Source organism: Osmerus eperlanus, chromosome 6 (assembly GCF_963692335.1).
Source record: "Osmerus eperlanus chromosome 6, fOsmEpe2.1, whole genome shotgun sequence".
NCBI lineage: Eukaryota > Metazoa > Chordata > Actinopteri > Osmeriformes > Osmeridae > Osmerus > Osmerus eperlanus.
This window is the reverse complement of record NC_085023.1, coordinates 9,148,163-9,170,198: the sequence shown is the minus strand read 5'-3', so window position 1 is coordinate 9,170,198 and position 22,036 is coordinate 9,148,163. Positions and strand designations below refer to the sequence as shown.

General features: G+C 40.3%; 1 long non-coding RNA gene across 1 annotated transcript in view; it reads right to left on the bottom strand.

Moving 5' to 3' along the window:
• The window catches only part of LOC134022082 (uncharacterized), a 199,745-nt gene extending 179,904 nt beyond the window's left edge, over positions 1-19,841 (bottom strand). The window contains exon 1 of the long non-coding RNA XR_009930612.1: positions 19,714-19,841. This is a non-coding gene — a long non-coding RNA (uncharacterized LOC134022082). The remainder of the gene's footprint in view (positions 1-19,713) is intronic.
• Positions 19,842-22,036: the final 2,195 nt, after the last annotated feature.

Genomic DNA, 22,036 nt, shown 5'->3' with positions numbered 1-22,036 from the left:
CAGGGCCCATGATGGAGACAACTCTGAGACATGCAGGCCTTCATACTGCTTTACCACACATGGAGGCTCACAGCCACCGCAGGCTAAGGCCAGTCAGGCCACACTCCACACTCTTTGTCTCTCTCTTTCTTTTCTATCTGGGCAACCCATCCCACCCAGTCCTGTCCTCACAATTTCGTAGACTTCCGTAGATACATGCATGCACAAACACACACACACATCCATTGCACAAAGACACAGACCTACTATTAGATCCAGTAATAACCTCAATCTTTTAAGGTTCCGAAACAATGTTTCAGCAGTGTAAATGTTGCAGTTTTTATGGTAAAGTGCCCCTAATGGCTCAGTACCTCTTAAAGGCCCACTTAGACACAAGCTAGGCCATAAACTGGGTGACATTCAGATGTGAAATCTGACCACACCGGGGGTCCACCACTCTCGCTGTAGGCAACCAAGTCTATTTGTGCATGAGTGTGAAAAAGAGAGAGAGAGACAGACTACAACGAGACAGTTTGAGAGAGGTGTAATTTGCATTCCAGTTTGGTTAAAATGCACCATACCCTCACCTCCAGAACCCACTGTGAGTGAATTTGTCAATAACAAAATAAAATAAACATTGCTTGCAGCTAGCACACTTCCTCCTATATCATTCAATTTTTTAAGGATAGGTTGCCATCATAACTACAGGACTTTGTTGTTGTGAAGAAAGCACCTGGGGTCTGGTCCCAGAGGATAATACAGTATGGTTCTCAGAGTACAGAACACATTAAGCACAGTTTTCTGACAGCTTTCTTCTGGTGTCAGGAGACTGACAGGCAGCTGGGATCACAGTGTGCACTATTAACAGTCATTGTGTTAACATTATGAGGTGTGCTACTAGATGTTGTTTTTTAATCTTACTACAGTATTATGCTTACGAGCATTTCTGAGCTCTGCTTTCACTCCAACCTGCTGCCGAATATGGTGGAGGGCTGCGTGCGATTGTACAGAATTGTAATTTCTAAGAAATGTTCATATTTTGAAGCCGGACGTTTGGGGCTCTAATTACTACAAATCTTTTTTTAATGTAACATGAGAGATATTTTAGCATTCCAATACATAGCCATTTTAGCATTACAATAAATAGAAATAAATAAAAAGAGTGGTTCTTTGAGACACACTATAGAGGCAATTATGGACGTCCATGGTTAGATGTGTTAGACTCCTCCTATGTAGACCAATACAGTGTTGTTTATCAAGGGATTCTCCAGCATGATCATTTCAACTAGAATTAATTCAAAGGCATCAACTTTGAGATATATTTGCACATTGTGAAAAATGATAAAACCGAGTGTCATAAAATTGATTATTTTATGTATTTATGTAACTACAAAACTATAAATGGGCTCTGTTCATAATTGTTTTTTTCCAATATGAACATTCAGCATTGTTGTGGTGTTTTGCTGCCGCAGGCCTAAGATAAGATAGGTGTCTTATTAACTTTATTGTGTATGACTGACTCTCATGGATGTACTGTAATTCCACAATTTTTCTTTACATTTACGCATTTAGCAGACGCTTTTATCCAAAGCGACTTCCAAGAGAGAGTTTTTACAAAAGTGCATATGTCACTGATCATAACAACGAGATAGCCCCAAACATTGCGGGTAGCCAAACATGAAGCATATATACATTGTGAAACCAAATAAGTCGCAGAGGGAAAAACAATAAGAGCATGTAGTTAGACAAGTTACAATTAAACACCAAGAACCTCAAAAGTGCAAGAGTGTACCTGTGGAAAAAGCAAGCAACAAGTAGAGGGTACAATTTCTGGGGAAATTGTAGGGTGTGCTTGCTTGCGTCGGTTGCACAGGGGTCCGTTTTTTAATGATATTTTTGTACGTATTCTTATTGGGTGTGCTTTGCCTTCGGCAAGGGCACAACCTTTGTTCTCTCACATATATATTTATTGTGAGAATGCTGTTAAGCATTCTCACTATTGTTTTCCTGTTTCTCTTTATTGTTGGAATGCTGCTTCAGCATTCCAAGTATTATTCTTTGAATCTTTATTCAACTTATTGTTGGAATGCTGCTTCTTTAGCATTCCAAGTATTGTTCTTTGAATCTTTATTCAACTTATTATTGTTGGAATGCTGCTTCAGCATTCCAAGTATTGTTCTTTGAATCTTTATTCAACTTATTGGGTGTGCTCAAGCCTTCGGCGAGAGCACAACCTTTGTTCTCTCACATATATATTATTATTTCTTTTTGCCCCCCTAAAACTCAGTCAATATTTGGACTACATACACAACGGCGGTGTCAAAAGGTTCGTCTTGGTAGCGATTGAGTTGCTTCTATTGGGATTTACGTTCCGTTGCATGGTTTAAGTGGAAATTACGTTTTTGTGGCGAAAAGTGAAGCTAACGGTGGCTAACTTGCTAGCCACAGTCAATGACGCTACTTACGTCACTAACGTCACGAAAACTCGCGTGACTACCTCTAGCAGAACATTAGTTTAGCAGCTCGTTAACTTCTGGGAGATAGCTAAGCTAACTGCTTTACTGCAAGGGAGCTGCAGAAACGCCACAAGCAAAGAGGCCAGGGTGATAACTATTTACTAATTTTACTTTGTGATATGACACACAATTGTGACGTGTAATGTACAATATAAGCTGATTTTATTAAGGAAATACATCTACTTTCGGAAACAGTAGTCTACTATGTCACTGAAGTATTAGCATCATGACATTAGCCTCTGTTGGCCGGGCAACACATACTACATTGGTCTATGATGCATCTGTTTTCAATCGTTAAAATAAACATTCCTCACAAATACATTTTCGTTGTAGGATTTATTATGACATTACATTACAAGTAAACGATTTGTGGGTGAAATTATCATTACCTGTGGTTTCAAACCAGTGTTGCTCACTGCAACGCTGTAGCCTACGCGAGACACTACAAAAACATCTACACAGCTGTAGGAAGTCAAACGGCGACAGAACATGTTCGGCACTCCCCTTACTTAAATCAAAAGTCTATCTAACTACTAACCTTAACTTCATTGCCACAGCATAAACGTTGTCAATCTGTTCATGAAAATAATTAATTTCAGCCTAAACCGTACAACGGAACGTTAAATCAAATTCAACCAACGCAATCGCTACCAAGACGAACACAGCAGTAGTGTACTGTACTGTACAATTTACCGGGGCAGCTTCTCCACACAGGGCTATATCGCACTTGGCGTTGTTACTGACAATGATCGCTACCAGTGAGCTTTTTATGAAAGCGATTTTCCACTAAATAAATGTCAAGCTTATTTACGTTTTTGGGGGCATATTTTCAGTTAGCAGATGGTACTGTTTGAATCGCGATTCCATCTTCTACTGCTGGTAACGTCGTAGAATAATCTTCAAAGGGGGTTCTTTATTCATGAATGAATGCAATATGAGTAGGCTAAATGCCTTAAAATATCACGAGAAGGGAAAAACTTAAAAGGACGTTTAAGTCATAGAGATTAGGTCAATTTTTACACCGGTCTGCTAGACATCTGAAGACATCTATTTCATTCTACACTTCACTCGTATTTTCAGTTGTAAATGAGCAGCAAAAAAAATATTTTAAATCTATGTAATCTTTATGAATAATAAGTATGCATTTTGCATTTCACACAGAAATATCAGTTGTAAAAATGTCATCCAAAAACGGACCCCTGTGCAACCGACGCAAGCAAGCACACCCTACAATTTCCCCAGAAATTGTACCCTCTCTAGTTATTGTTGGAATGCTGCTTCAGCATTCCAAGTATTGTTCTTTGAATCTTTATTCAACTTATTGTTGGAATGCTGAAGCAGCATTCCAAGTATTGTTCTTTGAATCTTTATTCAACTTATTGTTGGAATGCTGAAGCAGCATTCCAAGTATTGTTCTTTGAATCTTTACTCAACTTATTATTATTTATCTTCTATTTCTTCCGTGGCACCTTTCAGCGCCTTCAAATCTTCAGCTATTAAAACCGTTCAGCTATCTAAAAATTCAGCAGTTTCAGGCCATGGGTGCTATGACTTTTCAGCTTTGTACCTCTTATGCTTGAATTAATATAAATCAATATTCATAATATTTTTAACATGGGTTTCCAATGGAGTTTTCTTTCAAATCCTCTCAAACTTCTTTAAACTTCTTCAACTTACAAATCCTTCTTCTTCCTCAATCTTTCAGCTAGAGCCACCATTTAAACTTTAAAATGTTGACAAAACCCTAAACTATTTTTAAATAATTCAGCTTTTTGATATCTATTCAACCTTTTTCAATATCACTGATTATGTTTCATGACTTTTTCAAGCCGTTTCTGAGATTTACATGGGTGTGTACGTGAAACCGCTAGAGTGCAGACTGAAACGCTTAGAGTGGAGGGCAGCTTCGGATGTCGTTGAAAAAATATTTCTAGTTTGCCAGCATTGCCACAATTTTCGCTCTTCATGCTTCATTTTTGGATCAATAGATAGCTAATTGTGTGCTGGTCGTAGACAGTTGTCTGTTGGATCCAACAGACGTACACATTTGTTCAGAGCCCCACGAAAGCGAGACAAAGTCCAACTCTCGCCCCATAGAGACCAATGCAAATCTGGTGACAAAATCGTCAGAGAAAGCAAAAAGAACAAGATTTTGAAACTGCCGGTAGAGTCGTATTTCTGACCGCACAGAAATATAAAGGACATCTCTGGTTTCGGCAGAGTCTTGGGTCTCGGAAAATATCCTTATTTTTTGGATTGGACGTATAGTTTTGCGTCTAGGTCAACTTGTTTGAGGTGTGGATGCTAGGTAAACGTTCGTTTTTCTCTCTGCCTAGCTCGTTAGCCATCACAGCTGCGCCATCACCGTGGCAACCAAACAAACACGCACCAGGAAAGCAAAAGGAACACGTTTTCGAAACTGCAGGTAGAGTCGTATTTCTGACTGCACAGACATATAAAGAATATCTCTGGTTTCGGCAGAGTCTTGGGTCTCGGAAAATATCCTTAGATTTTGGATTGGACGTACAGTTTTGCGTCTAGGTTATCATGTTTGAGGTGTGGATTCTAGCTACATTTCTCTTATTCTCTGCCCTCAGCGCGTTAGCAATCATAGCTGCACCATCACCCTAACGACAGACACGCACCACTCAGTCTCTCAAATAGGTGATTGGTACGTTTACTTGACCATGAGAAACCCGATTACTAGCAATTGTCGGTTTATGCCAATAATACGATTACTCCGTTTACATGTGTAATTAGTTATGCGATTACTCAATAAACGCGTCTACATTATTCTTTTTTATTAATCGTCGTATGCTCCACGGACAAAACTTGCACCATCATCCTTCTGCAACAAAGTGTCGCCGTGTCTTCCTGTATCGGCCCTACTGCTGTATGTTTCATTCCATCAACACATTGAATCCTACTAAGAAAGCCGAGTAAACGCACTCAATGCACACATCTGCTACTGCTATTACTATCCCAACTATAATTTCAGCTGATAAGACAATAATATTCTTTTTATGACTAGCTAGCCTAGGCCTACTTCTTCTTCTGTTTAACAGTTCAGCTTTCAGCTTCTCCCGCATTGTATTTCAGCTCTTAGCGTTGTTAGATGATGCAGTTCAGTTTCCACACTGCCTCTTTTGTGTGACTCACACATTTCTTGACATTCATTTCAGCTTGCGGGTATTTTCTCAGTTCTGTATTTTCTGCAATTTAAGAAAAATAATTTCATCTTTCAGCATTCCAACGCATTTTCAGCAGGAAATGCCTTTCTAGTTATTATTATTTATCTTCTATTTCTTCCGTGGCACCTTTCAGCGCCTTCAAATCTTCAGCTATTAAAACCGTTCAGCTATCAAAAACTTCAGCAGTTTCAGGCCATGGGTGCTATGACTTTTCAGCTTTGTACCTCTTATGCTTGAATTAATATAAATCAATATTCATAATATTTTTAACATGGGTTTCCAATGGAGTTTTCTTTCAAATCCTCTCAAACTTCTTTAAACTTCTTCAACTTCCAAATCCTTCTTCTTCCTCAATCTTTCAGCTAGAGCCACCATTTAAACTTTAAAATGTTGACAAAACCCTAAACTATTTTTAAATAATTCAGCTTTTTTATATCTATTCAACTTTTTGCAATATCACTGATTATGTTTCATTACTTTTTCAAGCCGTTTCTGAGATTTACATGGGTGTTTACGGGAAACCCTAGAGTGCAGACTGAAACGCTTAGAGTGGAGGGCAGCTTTGGATGTCGTTGAAAAAATATTTCTAGTTTGCCAGCATTGGCACAATTTTCGCTCTTCATGCTTCGTTTTTGGATCAATAGATAGCTAATTTTGTGCTGGTCGTAGACAGTTGTCTGTTGAATCCAACAGATGTACACATTTGTTCAGAGCCCCATGAAAGCGAGACAAAGTCCAACTCTCGCCCCATAGAGACCAATGCAAATCTGGTGACAAAATCGTCAGAGAAAGCAAAAAGAACAAGATTTTGAAACTGCCGGTAGAGTCGTATAAAGGACCGCACAGACATATAAAGGACATCTCTGGTTTAGGCAGAGTCTTGGGTCTCTGATTTTTTTTTGGATTGGACGTATAGTTTTGCGTCTAGGTTAACTTGTTTGAGGTGTGGATTCTAGCTACATTTCTGTTATTCTCTGCCCTCGGCGCGTTAGCAATCATAGCTGCACCATCACCGTGGCAACGACAGACACGCACCACTCAGTCTCTCACACAGGTGATTTGTATTAGCTGATAAGTGGAGTCACAAGACAGAGCTATTCAGTCAACTCGTCTCATTAAAAGACTAACGCTGCGTTCACACTGCAGCGTTTTTTAACGCTCTGCATCGCTTGCCTTCCCACAGTACATCACGCTCGGGGGCGTGTTAGACAAGTTAATACAGAGTTGTAGTTCTCTAAGGTCACTGTTGTAGTCATGGCCAAGCGTGCAGATTTGGGTTCATGTACTCACAATATCGATCAAAATACCACTTTTACACAACATTTATGTAAGTGCAAGATTTTACTAGTGCAAGATTACAGTAGAATACATGTTACGCCACCGGTCACTCAACCAGTCGTTTGTAGGCTGGGCTAGTGTAATGGCATTTTTTGATATAGTTACTAAGAATGTATTTTTAATAGACTGAGGTTGTGTTTAAACAAATGGATGTTGCAGTTGGTCTTAAGGTATTTATGGTATTGGTTTATGATGCCTGATTGAGAAGCTAGGGGCACGGAGGTTGGGGGATGTTTGAGTTCTGTGGCCTAAAGGGAGATGGATAGATGGATCAGTTGATCTAGCAGCCCTGACCTTTTGGCCGAGGAGATTGTGTCCTGTGTCCTGTTTGTGTTTCATTAAGGGTATCCTTACTGTCCTCATTTAGAGAAAGAGCCGTGACATCAAAAGACTTTGGTCACTTGACCTGGGGGGTTATATTGTCTTAACTGTCACTGACCAGTGTTAACCAATCACAGAGACCACTACATTGATGAATTAGGGGATCTGTTTTAAGTGTATAAAAGCACAAGCTTTATGATTGTTCTTTATCACTCTGGCGAACAAACTGTGGTTAGCACGTCCTTCGTTATGACTGATCAGCAAAGCTTTGTTTAATATTACGTAATTGTATAATCTAAATAAATTGTATTAAACCCACATCTCTTGACTACTCAGATCTACACAGTGCCACTTGAATTTCTACCATTACAATTTGGTGGCCGAGTACGGGGATCCTCGTTTGCTCAGCGTTCAACGGACAGGACTCCCTTAGAAAAGGTGATCTGATCAATCCGGCATAGCCGCCTTTACCTCTATCCAAAATTTTCAGAGAAAGCGGGACCGATTCGTGGGGGCCTGGCCGGTTGCGCTGTTGCTGACGCGGGATCTTGAAAGAACCGGTGAGATATTCGGTCACTGTGTGATATTGAATTGTCTAAATGTGTGTTTTTAGGCTATTGTCAATAATTTGGTTAAGTAAATAATTGGGCAGAGGTAAAACTGTCCTGTACGTGTAAAGTCGTACGAATTAATAAGGTAATGTTGTTGAACATATCTTTTACGTGTAAGTCGTAAAAAAACGTCTGCAGAAGTGTGTCGACGGATACACAGAGAGGTAGTGTTGTTGACGAACAAACACATAGAGGGAGATAAATTCACATGTTATATCGTGTTATGTGTCTTTTTGAGACCCTAAGGATTAGAATATGTTGGGTTAGTGATAGTTTGAGAAATTGTATTGGCTTTGGATGTCAAAACAGTTCCTATTTATTAACGGCCTAAACGTGATTCTAAGTCCCGAGAGAAAAGTATACTAAGTGAGGTAATCAGCTGTGTGAGTGAGAGTGTTTACAAAGGGTTTGAGTCCCTGAAAGTGGAGAACAAAAGTTAGGATATATCCTGAGGGATTTTCAAAACAAGGGTTTGAGTTTTTTACACGCGTGTTCAAGTTTATTTTTTGTTAATTGAAAGTTGTGTTTTTGGAGATTAAAAGAAGTATGAGTACCTAAAGGTGTCAAAATTAACGGCTATATACAAATTACAAACATCAAAATTTAAATTATTTTCTATTTTGTTTGATTATTTGTAATTTACGAAAGTGTTTAGTAGGGGTATAATTGCATTGGAAAAGTCGTAATATTGTAAAAAAAAAAAAAAAAAAAAAGGAGATAATTACTTGATTTTACTTTTGTGTTTGTTTCTTTTCAAGAAGTAAAACATGGGTTGTGGTTCAAGCAAGAATTATGATGGTCTGGGGGCAGATTTATCCTGTCCAAATATGAATTACATGAAGCGAAATTATGGCAACAGTAGCTTATCGCAAATTGAAATTTGGATAGACGACTGTGGATTTCCGGAGGAAGGGACATTTTGTCTTAAACAACTTAGGACATTAAAATTCAATCTTACCCAGAAAGAGGAAGAAACTAAAGATTGTTTTTTAAAACGAAATAGATTTAAGGCAGATTGGAAAGCTTTTGGTGAATGGAATCAAGAGGGTTTATTACGACAGAGTAGGATAGGGACAAATTCACCTATTTCTCAGTGTTTCAAAGTTCGCGACTCAGATCTTCTGGTTGGCCCACCGCGAGCACCTCCAGCACAAGCAGCAGCCCCAGTCCAAGATCCAGTGCCAGCTGCGGTTCCAGCGCAGCAACCTCAACAGCCAGCAGACCAGGACTTATTGGGTGATGTCCCAGCAATCGTCCAGGGGGTGCTTCTTCAACCAGATGTACAACAGCAAATTCTACATCTTCAAGCCCTCCAACAGAAACTGCAACGGCAATACGAACGGCAGCCGCTAGCAGCGCCAGCGCTGATCCCAGAGACGGGAGCTGCGGCTACAGGTAGCACACCTACGATTGGCCCACCACCATATCGACCACTTTATCCTCCCGTTCCGGAACGTTACGTAGAGGAACCGGAAGGAGATGGTGGACAGTCTCCTTACCACACGAGATCTGGAAGAAAATACCAGCGTGCTTTCGTGGGGAATGTTGAAACTGCTCCGGACCTTCTGCTAGCTATGGTGGAGGCACCTGGAGCTGATGGAAACACTGTGCTAGTTCAAAGGCCATGGACTTTGTCTGAGATCAAAGAAGCAATGGTTCATTTGCCGCTGCCCGGAGAAGTGGGCGGCAATAGAATGGTTGCAGAATTAGTAACCTTCTGCAGAGACTTCAAACCAACGACTCACGAGTTGAGGCGTCTTTTAATGACAAAGATTGGGCCACAGTTTTCTCGGATTAATGCTGGATGGCCGGTTGATGACATAAAACTTTCGAATCCAGATTGGGACCATAATGACAATAACGCATACCGGTTAGCAATAACTGGTGTGTGCGATCGAGTTCGTGATGCTTTTCCTTTGAGATTGGACATGACAAAAATCAATGGATGTAGACAGAAAGATGGAGAACTTTGTCATGAGTATCTGGTACGTTTAACAGAGCTGCACAATGCTCACTCAGGAATAGAGGTACCAGCTGATATTAATGAACCTCAGGTTACTGTGTGGGAGGCTCACTTGAGAAACTGTTTCTTGAATGGAATGGATACAGAAATCTCCGAGAAAGTTAAGGACATTTGTGTCACATGGGACAGTGCGAAGCTGAACGTGATTGTTGCTCATGCAAATCACGCAGAAAAACGCTTGAGAGATGCGAGAAAGGCTAAAATCGAGAAACGCAATCAAAACCTGGAGAAGGCTACCATCACCATGTTCCAGAACCAGAACCAAAACCAGAACCAAATGAGAGGTCGAGGTCGTGGAGGTCGTGGAGGCCTTGGCAGAGGAAACCAGAAAGGTCAAGGACCTCGACGATTTGCCAATAATGGGAAGCCAATGGCGGCTTGGAACGCCTGTTATGTCTGTGGTCAGATGGGACACTGGAGTGCAAATTGCCCGGAGGCTGAAAACAATCAGGAGACATTTGGGAATTGACTAGGTGTGGGCCACCGAGAGGAGAGTGAGTTGCGGACGGAGACAGATGGAGAACTTCAAACTGGTGACGTAACAGATCCCGACTTGCACACACAAATTCAGAATACTATCAGACGAATTGAAGAAAGTGAGGTTCCGTTAGAGGGAACTTATGTTAAATACTCTTCAGAACCTTTTAGATGTTTACCGGTTATAACATTATTGGTACAAGGGCAAAGAATTGAATTTTTAGTTGATTCAGGAGCCACTGTGTCTGTGTTAACAGAAGAGAGTTTTTCTGTTCCTCCTAAATTGAGTGGTAGAAGCACTGAGTCGATAGCAGCTTCAGGTACTTTGACTAAATAATGGTATACAGTGCCATTGACTTGTAAAGATTCTGTAGAAGGGATTGTGAAACATTCTTTTTTGTTTTCTACTTGTTGTCCGATGAATTTGTTAGGACGAGATTTGATGTGCAAACTCGGTATCTGTTTGATTTCTGCGCCAGAAGGGATTACTTTGTTAAGAAAAAATGAGGTTGAATTGAATATGTTAAACCATTCTTTTGTGAAATATGGCATGGGTACACCAGAATATGTTTACAATTGGAAATTGAATCCGGTGGCTGTGTGTTCACTGAATTCTCAACTTGTTGACGAAGCGCGCATGCGTGTCAGTTCAACGGATGTCGATTGTTATGATGTGGAGGACCTGCACGTGGTAGCTCGTACCAGTGAGGGCAGAGATGGTGTTTTTGAAGACAAATGGTTTAGACAAGATCATTTGAATGAAAAATTGACGTTGAAAAATATGTTTTGGTCAGAGAACAGATGTGCTGTTTCTGTTTCTTTGTCAAATATTAGAACAAATTGTAAGTTGTCATACTCTCGTTTTGGAAAAGATATCCAGACAAATTTCCCATATTGCGAGGTTGATTCGTTTCCTCATGTCGCTCTTGTCAAAGACAGACATGATGCATGATCAGATTTGGGTTTATGGGTTAAGCAATGTGAGGGACAGCAATTTTGGCAACAAACACAGGATTCTTGCGTGACCTACAACCCAGTGTTAAATGTTTACAAAAAGGTTTTATGTTCAGTGGTACAGACAGTGAGGTCTGTTTCGTTAGAAGAGAAAACACTTCAGTTTGCGCATGTTGAACCACAATGTGATGTTACTTTGATACCTGCATTACGGGATATACCAAAAACGCTCTGGGCTCAGGGTAAATATGATGTAGGTTTAATCAAAAGCATGGAACCTATTGTGATCATGCCTAAATCAGATTTTAGGCCTCGTGTGCACCAATATCCTTTGAAACATGAAGCAATTGATGGCATAACGCCAGTCTTCGAGTCACTTTTACAAGCAGGGGTAATAATACCATGTAGAGGTTCTACAGTTCAAACGCCAATACTTCCTGTAAAGAAAAGACGAGGGGCAACCTACTGAATGGAGGTTTGTCCAAGATTTAAAAGCGGTAAATAACGCAGTGTTTCCAAGAGCTTCAAATGTTGCAAACCCTTATACAATTTTAAATCAAGTTCCAGATAATTGTGGTTGGTTTAGTGTTGTAGATTTAAGCAATGCATTTTTCAGTGTGCCAGTTCATACTGATAGCCAATTTTGGTTTGCTTTTTCATTCAACGGTAAAACTTATACATGGACTCGAATGCCACAAGGCTTTGTGGACAGTCCTACGTATTTTCATGAGGCGTTGAAAAATGATCTTGATTTATTGAAACTTACAGAAGGTACAGTGATATTACAATATGTTGATGATATTTTATTGGCGAGTCCAACTAAAAAACAATGTGAAAAGGACACTGTACAACTGCTACGACATTTGGAAAAATGTGGCCACAAAGCTAGTGCCTCAAAACTGAAGTTTGTACGAGAAAAGGTGATCTTCTTGGGTCACGAATTAACAAAAGAGGGGAAGACTCTCTCTCCTAAGAGGATTGCTGCTGTACGATCGATTCCTAAACCCAATACCGTTAAGCAGATGAAAAGTTTTTTGGGAATGACGTCTTATTGCAGAACGTTTATTATTAACTATTCTGTTCTTGAGGCTCCTTTGAGTGCTATGGCTCATGCTGTGGGCCTGAGCGCGCATGACAAAATCACGTGGACTCCTGAGGCGGAAAATGCCTTCAGGGAGTTGAAATTAGCATTGCAAACGAGCCCTACTTTGGGGTTACCTGATCAAGAGAAACCTTTCACACAGATGGTTGATGTGAAGAATGGATTTATGGTTTCAGTTTTGTTGCAAAACCATGGTGGCAAATTGAGACCTGTGGCATACTTTTCGGCAAAGTTGGATCCTGTAGCAGCAGGATTGCCTATTTGTTTGAGAGCCGTGGCGGCAGCGGAAAAAGCTGTGCACGCTTCACGCGAGCATGTTGGATATGCTGATTTGACTTTGATGGTTCCACATGCTGTGGCTATGTTGTTGTTGGAACAAAAGACCTGCCACTTGTCGGCTGCGAGATGGCTGAGGTATAATACGTGTTTGTTGGATATGCCAAACATTACGGTTAAACATTGTAATGTGCTTAATTCAGCTACTCTCTTGCCGATTGAAGGAGATGGGGAACAACATGACTGTGTGGCTACAGTTAATGAAGTTTGTTCACCAAGAGTGGATTTAAGGGATACACCTATTCCTAACGCTGAATGTGAATATTTTGTTGATGGTTTGGCGTCTAGAAATCCAGATACAGGGACGAATCAAGTTGGGTATGCAGTGGTCACTTTGCATGCCACTGTGAAATCAAACTCATTACCAGCGAATTTATCTGCCCAGGTTGCGGAATTAATTGCGCTGATTGAGGCCTGCAAGTTAGCTAAGGGAAAGGTTGTTAACATATTTACTGATAGTCGATATGCATTTGGTGTTACACATGACTTTGGCATGATATGGAAGCATAGGAAGTTTCTTACTTCCTCGGGAAAGCCAGTGGCACATTACCAATATGTGTCGGATCTGTTGGATGCTTTGCAATTACCAGAACAGATTGCTGTATGCAAATGTGAGGCTCACACTAACAATACGGATTACATTTCACAGGGAAACGCCAGAGCAGACGCTGCGGCTAAAGCAGCTTCTAGATTACCTGTATGTGATGATGTGATGACTTGTATTCGTTTTGATGTTGGTCTGTGTTTACAGGACGTGAGAGATGGGGAGATGGCATTGCCAGGTCCAGATAACCCTAATTTAACAGCTTTAAGTTTACAGGACATTCAGACTTGGGCCAAACCACCAGAAAAAGCCCTTTGAAAAAAGGACGGATGTGTGAATAGAGATGGAGTTTGGTATGGTCCAGATGAAGGTCGCGTGCTTAAACCATGTTTACCTAAACATCTGTTTCGATATTTTGCTCAGTTGACACATGGGAAAGATCATGCCTCTAAAGGTGGTATGATATCAAGCATGCGTCAATTTTGGCATACAAGAGGATTTGCTATGTATGCACAGTCATTTTGTCAGAAGTGTCTCATTTGTGTTACAAGTAACATAGGCAGAGGAATTCAAACACGACAGTCTTCACAGCCAAGACCAGAGAAGCCATTTGAGTATTTGCAGATGGATTTTATTGAATTGAATCCTAGCGAGGGAAAGAAATATTGCTTAGTGATTGTTGATATGTTTTCTAAGTGGGTTGAAGTTTTTCCAAGCTCAAAGGCTGATTCAGGTGCAGTTGTGAAAGCTTTGATAACTGAGATAATACCAAGATGGGGTATTCCTTTGAGAATAAGTAGTGATAATGGTTCACACTTTGTTAATGATGCTATTCGTAAGCTAGGCAGTTATTTTGGTATTGATTTGAGACAACACTGTGCTTATCATTCAGAGAGCGGGGGTGCAGTTGAGCGAGAAAACGGGACTTCGAAAAATAAGTTGATGAAATGTTGTAAGGACACTGGATTGGCATGGACAAAGGCCCTCCCAATCGTGTTATTGCAGATGAGGGCTAGAGTTAGACCCAAATATGGATTGAGTCCATTTGAAATCCTGTTCGGCAGGCCGCCGAATACAGGGATTGGGCCAACAAGAGGTCAGTTGCCTACGACTGACCAATGTGAGGATGTAATTCTTAATTACTGTGCAACCTTGTCGTCTGCTTTATGTGATATCCACAGACAGGTGAAGGAGGCTATTCCTCATCCAGTGGTTGGACCGCTGCATGATTTAATACCGGGAGACTGGATCGTGGTGAAGGACCTGAAACGCAAGTCCTGGAGGAACCCAAGGTGGACGGGGCCATACCAGATTCTCCTGACGACCAATTCGGCGGTTAAGATCGAGGGGAGAGCAACGTGGATACACGCTAACCATTGCAAGCGTGCACCTTGTCTGGAGACGGAAGCATTGGATACGCGTTCTGCGTAGTACCAAGGAAATTTCCGAGCTGTGCGCAAAGTGCAGTGTCGTTGAAAGTTGCCCTGAGCAATTTGATCGTCGTTTGCAATCGATTCGACTAGACTACACCGCCTGACAGAAGTTTGCCTACATTCAACTGAAGATGGCCACTACGGATGCACGACCATGGCATCAGTTCTGACAGCCTGGACTTTGTGGTATACGGGGTGCAGTGAGTTTTGTCTTGGGAATGGCATTTCTTATTGCTCTTATTGTATTTTCGCTTTTGTATTTTAATAAAAGTATGCATAATTCTGATGATACTATGACAATAGATCCAATGACTTCAACTGTTTCACCTGCAACGTTCCAGATGTTGAAAAGTGATGAGAGAGAGGTTGTAGATGAAATGGAATCGGAGATGGAGTTTAATTCTTGGTATAAGTTAGCAACATATTCAGTAAAACAAGTTTTAGGCGAAGAACACCCACCATGTGTGTATTGCCAGCCACTTAAGGATGTTCCACTGATTATGCCAGCACCATTTAATTCAACTAGTTGTTATTATTTTAATTACCATCGAATTATTTCAGGTGACATTGATAAAACGAGATGTGTGGACAGTAGTCATCTGGTTTTGTTCAGGAATTGTCCAGTCTGTCCCACTAACTGCTATCATTACCAGAGTTCTAGTGCTTGGTATTTAAATTCCAATCTAGGATGTGCAGCAGTACGTCCTATGCTTACTGGACCAATTGAGAACGAGGGAACGGAAGATGTTCTGATTGATTTTGTTATAGTTCCAGGGCAAAAGTTTGAGTGTTTCGAGAAAAGTTCCGATATTGTTAAAACAGTATTCGTGGGGAACTTTAGTGAGGGGAAAGTAAAGATTGGAACTTGTGGACATACTTGGGTGGTAAATCCATACTGTGAGGCGATGCAGTTTAGAGATGTTAATGGGACTTTACACCCTTGTTACAAGTATAGAAGCTCTGTTCGTGTGGATAGTGAGGGAAAACATCATACTCCACCACCTTCTGGCCCATTGGTATATCCAGGACGCGATATAGCTGATATATTTTGGTATTGTGGGGGTAGAATTAGATCACGTTTACCAAAAGGATGGGTGGGAGTGTGTACTAAGGTGATGTTAGCTAGTAAGACGTTGATTAAGCCTTTAGGAAATGTGACGGTTGATTCAGGCAGACAGAGACGAGCTGCTCCTGTTGGTTCTTTTGATAGTGGAATTTACATAGATGATATTGGAGTACCAAGAGGGGTGCCTACTGAGTTTAAAGCTAGAAATCAGGTAGCTGCAGGACTAGAATCATTCTTTTGCGTACATTGTACGGTTAACAAAAATGTGGATTGGATTAATTATATATATTATAATCAGCAACGTTTTATTAATTACACTGTTGATGCGATTTCTGGATTATCAGAACAATTGGCTAAGACTTCAGAGATGGCATGGCAAAACAGGATTGCTCTAGACATGTTGTTGGCTGAAAAAGGGGGTGTTTGTGTACTTTTCAATAATACATGTTGTACGTACATTCCCAATAATACAGCGAGTGATGGGTCAGTCACTAAAGCATTATCAAGCATGCGTACTTTGAGATTAGAATTGTCTGAACATTCTGGATTTGATGATTCAAAAGGAGTTTGGTCATGGATTGACGGTTCTTGGGAAATGTTTGGTAAATGGAAGGCAGTCTTCTGTCTGTTTTGTGTGGAATAGGTGTCATTTTGTTGATACTATTGTTTTTGGCTTGTTGTCTGTTTCCCTGTGTAAGGAAGATTGTGGAAAAGACAATGGCTAAATCATTTGCTGTTCAAATGATGAACTATAGTCCCTTAGAGGATTCTGACTGGGTTCCACCATTTAAGGATGAAGAGGCTACTGTGAGTGATATGTAATTCTCTTGTTATTTTTGGGGTTATGTTTTGATTAAAGGGGGTTACTTTATTTTCTTGCCTCCATATCTGTATGGATGTTTTATATTTTTGTATGCTTTTGTATGCCTTTGTTGTTAAAAAAAAAAAAGTAAGGAATGTAATGGCATTTTTTGATATAGTTACTAAGAATGTATTTTTAATAGACTGAGGTTGTGTTTAAACAAATGGATGTTGCAGTTGGTCTTAAGGTATTTATGGTATTGGTTTATGATGCCTGATTGAGAAGCTAGGGGCACGGAGGTTGGGGGATGTTTGAGTTCTGTGGCCTAAAGGGAGATGGATAGATGGATCAGTTGATCTAGCAGCCCTGACCTTTTGGCCGAGGAGATTGTGTCCTGTGTCCTGTTTGTGTTTCATTAAGGGTATCCTTACTGTCCTCATTTAGAGAAAGAGCCGTGACATCAAAAGACTTTGGTCACTTGACCTGGGGGGTTATATTGTCTTAACTGTCACTGACCAGTGTTAACCAATCACAGAGACCACTACATTGATGAATTGAACATTTATTAGGGGATCTGTTTTAAGTGTATAAAAGCACAAGCTTTATGATTGTTCTTTATCACTCTGGCGAACGAACTGTGGTTAGCACGTCCTTCGTTATGACTGATCAGCAAAGCTTTGTTTAATATTACGTAATTGTATAATCTAAATAAATTGTATTAAACCCACATCTCTTGACTACTCAGATCTACACAGTGCCACTTGAATTTCTACCATTACAGCTAGCGAGCTAGCAGTGGCACAGAACAGTCACGTAATGTGACGAGACTAAATTTAAAAGTAGGCTATAAAAACACACTAGGAACAATGACGACATCGGCAACCATGCACCATGCATTATTAGTTTAATGTATTCTTTAAATTCAGGTTCATCACATTAGTAACTTTGTTCTGAACAGAACTGGGTGTGCAGACACATACGAAAAGTTTCTCCTCCATCTTGAAATTGTCAAACCTAGAAATGTTTACCATGACGAACAGTTGCTACGTTACAAGAAACAAGAAACCAATCCGATTGGCCAACGCTAGCGTTTTCACGCTCCTCATTTACATAAAGTTGAGAAAATCCAACTTGCAACGCTCCGCTCCGCTCGCCTTCCCACAATGCCCTACGCGAGCGTCAACGCCTGGTTTCATTGAAAATGAATTGGAAGCCGACGCCCCGCGCCGCCCGCTCCGCTGCAGTGTGAACGCAGCGTTAGAGCACTATAATTTCAGCTACTAAAACTAATATACTAATTCTACAGTTTAACAGTTCAGCTTTCAGCTTCTCCCGCATTGTAGGCTATTTAAGCTCTTAGCTTTGTTAGATGATGCAGTTCAGCTTCCACACTGCCTCTTGAAATTCTACTATTTCTTCGATTGCTTCACAACGTTCAAACTTATTCTCCCGCATTGTATTTAAGCACTTAGCTTTGTTAGATGATGCAGTTTAGCTTCCACACTGCCTCTTTTGTGTGACTCACACATTTTTGAAATTAATTTCAGCTTTCAGCTTGCGGGTATTTTCTAATTCTGTAGCCTATTTTCAGCAATTTAAAAACAAATAATTCATCTTTCAGCATTCCAACGCATTTTCTGCAGGAAATGCACTTTCTAGTTGTGAGAATGCTGTTCAGCATTCTCACTATTGTTTTTCAACTTCTTAGTTCTTCCGCTTTTTTTTGGGCCTTTAACTAGTCCTGCATACTTTCACCGATTCCTACAAGTTTTGTATCAAAACGTTCAGCTCCTTCAGGAGATGTTGGCTATGAATTTTGGTATTTCTCACTTTTATACTTTTTAAGACATTAAGGTTTTTGTGCAAATTATTCTCCCATTAAAAGTAATGGTAAATCCTTTCAAATCATTAAAAAGCTTCCTCCTCTTTCAAACGTAACTACTTCAGCATACTTTCAGCTAGAGACACCATTCAACCTTTAAAATGGGGGGGGGGGTCCACTATATAGTGCAAAACTCTAAATTAGTGGGCTAAAGTCAGTTGCACCTCGACTTTCTTCCAAATAACACACATTTCATTCATAATATTATAAATATAGGCCTAAAGTTCCTGCACATTTTTTTTTTTTTTTTTATTGTGTGAAATGGCTAATAAAAATATGTAACACAAAACGATTGTGGTCACCAAGGTGAATTGGTTTAGTCTTGACTTCTGGTCGTGAGTGACAGTGTTGGGGGGATGGGAAATCTGTTGACTGTTGAGTGCCAAAGAAGATGGACAGGAAAAGGTCAAGTAAGCCATCAGGTGCCCAATTTCGAAAAAAAAGAAAAGAAGAAGAGGAGAAACGAGAAAAAGATAAAGGTATGCAAAATTTGTCTCTGTATGATTATTACGGTATCCATGTCATGAATGAAGGGCTAATGTTAATTGGTGGGTATAGGCTAACTCAAACTTACGTTTGTTAGCCTTTTTGCTATGATGCTTGCTATGCAACAACAATATTTCGGTTTTAACTCAACAAACACGAGATAACATTTCACCATAATAGTGTGCTTTGCAACAAAACTGTTACAAGTTCAGTTATTATTTATTTTCATTATTTAGGTTAGGCCCTGTAATTAGCCAACGGAATTTTCAAATCTGTAGGTACAGGGCCGGATTAACAATTTTCTGTGCCCTGGGCCCCCCCCAAGCCATTTTTCAATTGGTAAAGTCTTGTCTAGAGAAGGTGATGTCTTTTTGTCTCTTAATTTTTCAGCCCCACTTACCTTGCGTTTCTTAGCCTGGTTTAGCCAAGGAGCTCTCCACCTTTATTACTAATTTAAAAACTATTTGATAAATCGAATATAAAAGCATCATAGAATGTAAAGTAATTTCAATTTAGCTTGCACCTAAGTTAAAACATATTTGAGTGTGCTAACATTAGCAATAACGTCAGCTAGTTTGAGGTGTATGCATGGGCTAACCATTAAATTGGCAGCACATTTCCCATATTTAACAATGATTAAACATGGGCTTACCTGAAAGTGATGCACGGGCACCATCTCGCAGTCTCTTTCTTTCTTTTTTCCTTCCCGACTCCTGTTATCTTTTTAAGCCCATTTTAGAAAAATTGACCTAGCCTACTGTCAAAGTTCGTCAGGCCACTGAGATACGGAAGGGCACCCACAGCGAGCTTGGGAAGTTGAGTGTGTATTTGTTTTTGTTTTTGGGGGGGGGCACCATCGTAACTTTTTTTGAGCATTTAAATAGGCTATATCTCTTGTTCTGCCTGTTTTGTAATATACGTGCCTAATATTTCTATACTAAAATAATATCGGCATTATTATAACTATGATGATTTTTCAGTTGGCTATTTCAATTTTTGGTGCCCCCTCAGGAGTTGGTGCCATACGCACAGCGCGTAGTGTGCGTTATGGGAGCGGCGGCACTGGCTACTAGACTACACAAACACTGTTTTTGACGTGATTTAACATAATATTTTGATCGAACGAGTTGCAATAAAGTACTCACATTAAGGAAAGTTAGGCCTGCGTTCATAACATGATATAACATTTTAGTTGACATTGTCCTGGGCCCCTTAGATGTCATGTGCCCCTGGGCAAGTGCCCAGTTGCCCTAATGGTTAATCCGGCCTAGTGTAGGTAGTTTCAAAGACGAACATTTGCTATTTGCTACAACTATATTTCGTGACAAAGTATAGTTTAACGTCATAACTAAAAGTGTTCCTCCCTAAAAGTTATATTAATATAGCATGTAATAACAGACATTTAGCGTGTAAGGGCATGTTTATGTAACCCTCCTATTATGTTTGGTATATATTTGACCCCAGGCTGTTTTAGCTGTACAGTATAGAACATAATCGGTCTTACCATAACAGCCTTTTGATTTCAATGGGGGGGGGGGGGGGGGAATTGTCCTCTTTCAGCCAATGTAACTACTAAAGAGCTCACACTTACAGATTTTCAGCTGTGAGCCTTGAAGCGAGAGCAGCCTTTCAAATTCTCTCACTAACTTCAATGGAGAGGTGGGTAAAATCCGTCAGAGAAAGCAAGAAGGAAGACGATTTCGAAACTGCCGGTAGAGACATATTTCTAACCGCACAGACATATAAAGGACATCTCTAGTTTTGGCAGAGTATTGGGTCTCGGAAAATAAAATCATTTTATTGATTGGACGTGTAGTTTTGCGTCTAGGTCAACTTGTTTGAGGTGTGGATGCTAGGTAAATGTTCGTTTTTCTCTCTGCCTAGCTCGTTAGCTATCACAGCTGCGCCATCACCGTGGCAACCAAACAGACACGCACCATGAACGTTTTTGAAACTGCCAAAGGAGTTGTATTTCTGAATAGAAAATACAACTCCTGCATAGAGAAAATGTTGGCGCACGCCAAAGCCGTTTTCCCGAGCGCCAATGACAAATCCTGTGCGCCAAAGGCAAAAAAAAGTCTGCGATGAAAAAAAAGCTGTGTTCATCACGCGTGCAATGCATGTCAGCGAATATGTTCTCAATAGTATGTTTCAAGTAGGCTACAGCCGAACCCTCGTTCCTTTTTTATCAATAGTAATCGAGTTGATAAGCGTGTCTTCTTGTCTGATCAATACGCAACTTTGAGGTGCGCGAATGGACAGAGCGGAGTAAACTGTCGTTCCGCTGCGAGGGCCAGCCCGACGTGCACGAATACACCTGTGCAAATGCAAATGAAATTTCCACTCAAAATGCTGACAAAAGTTTGATTTACGATTTCCAACCCAGCCTCCATTGGTATTCTTAACCTGGAATGATAATATATAGTGCAGTGTTTCCTCTATGGCTACATTTCTGCCGCCACGGTATCAGAAATCAGGCTGTACACCATTTTAGGCAGTCTATCAGCAGTGATTGTAAGAGTGCATGTCGGAGAATTGCACGGACACGCGCTTCACACCGCAGTTGAGATTGCGTGTGTGCGTTCTTGAGAACTAAGTCGTATAACTTATGTTGTCAGTTCATTTAAGCCTATTATTGTATAAGTCTATAGTTCTTGCCAATTTAAATCAAGTTAACTGGTGATTTTCGTTGTTTTTATTCTTCCCCTCTTACTCTTGCTCAGGTTTGTATTTTAGGTGCATTATTATGCTGAAGTAGTTTTAATTAATAAAAAGTGGGTTTATTGTTATTATTTGCTACAGAATTCTTAGCCTATCAAGATCAAATGAAGCAGGCAGTGTACATGCTTCAGAGTGGCCTACCTTAATCGATAGGCTCGGCTACTGACCATTTACAATGTAATGAGTAAGGTGTCTTTAAGTAGCCTAACTTTATTGCTTTAGGGGAAATAGGACGAAAATATGTGCAATTTTAC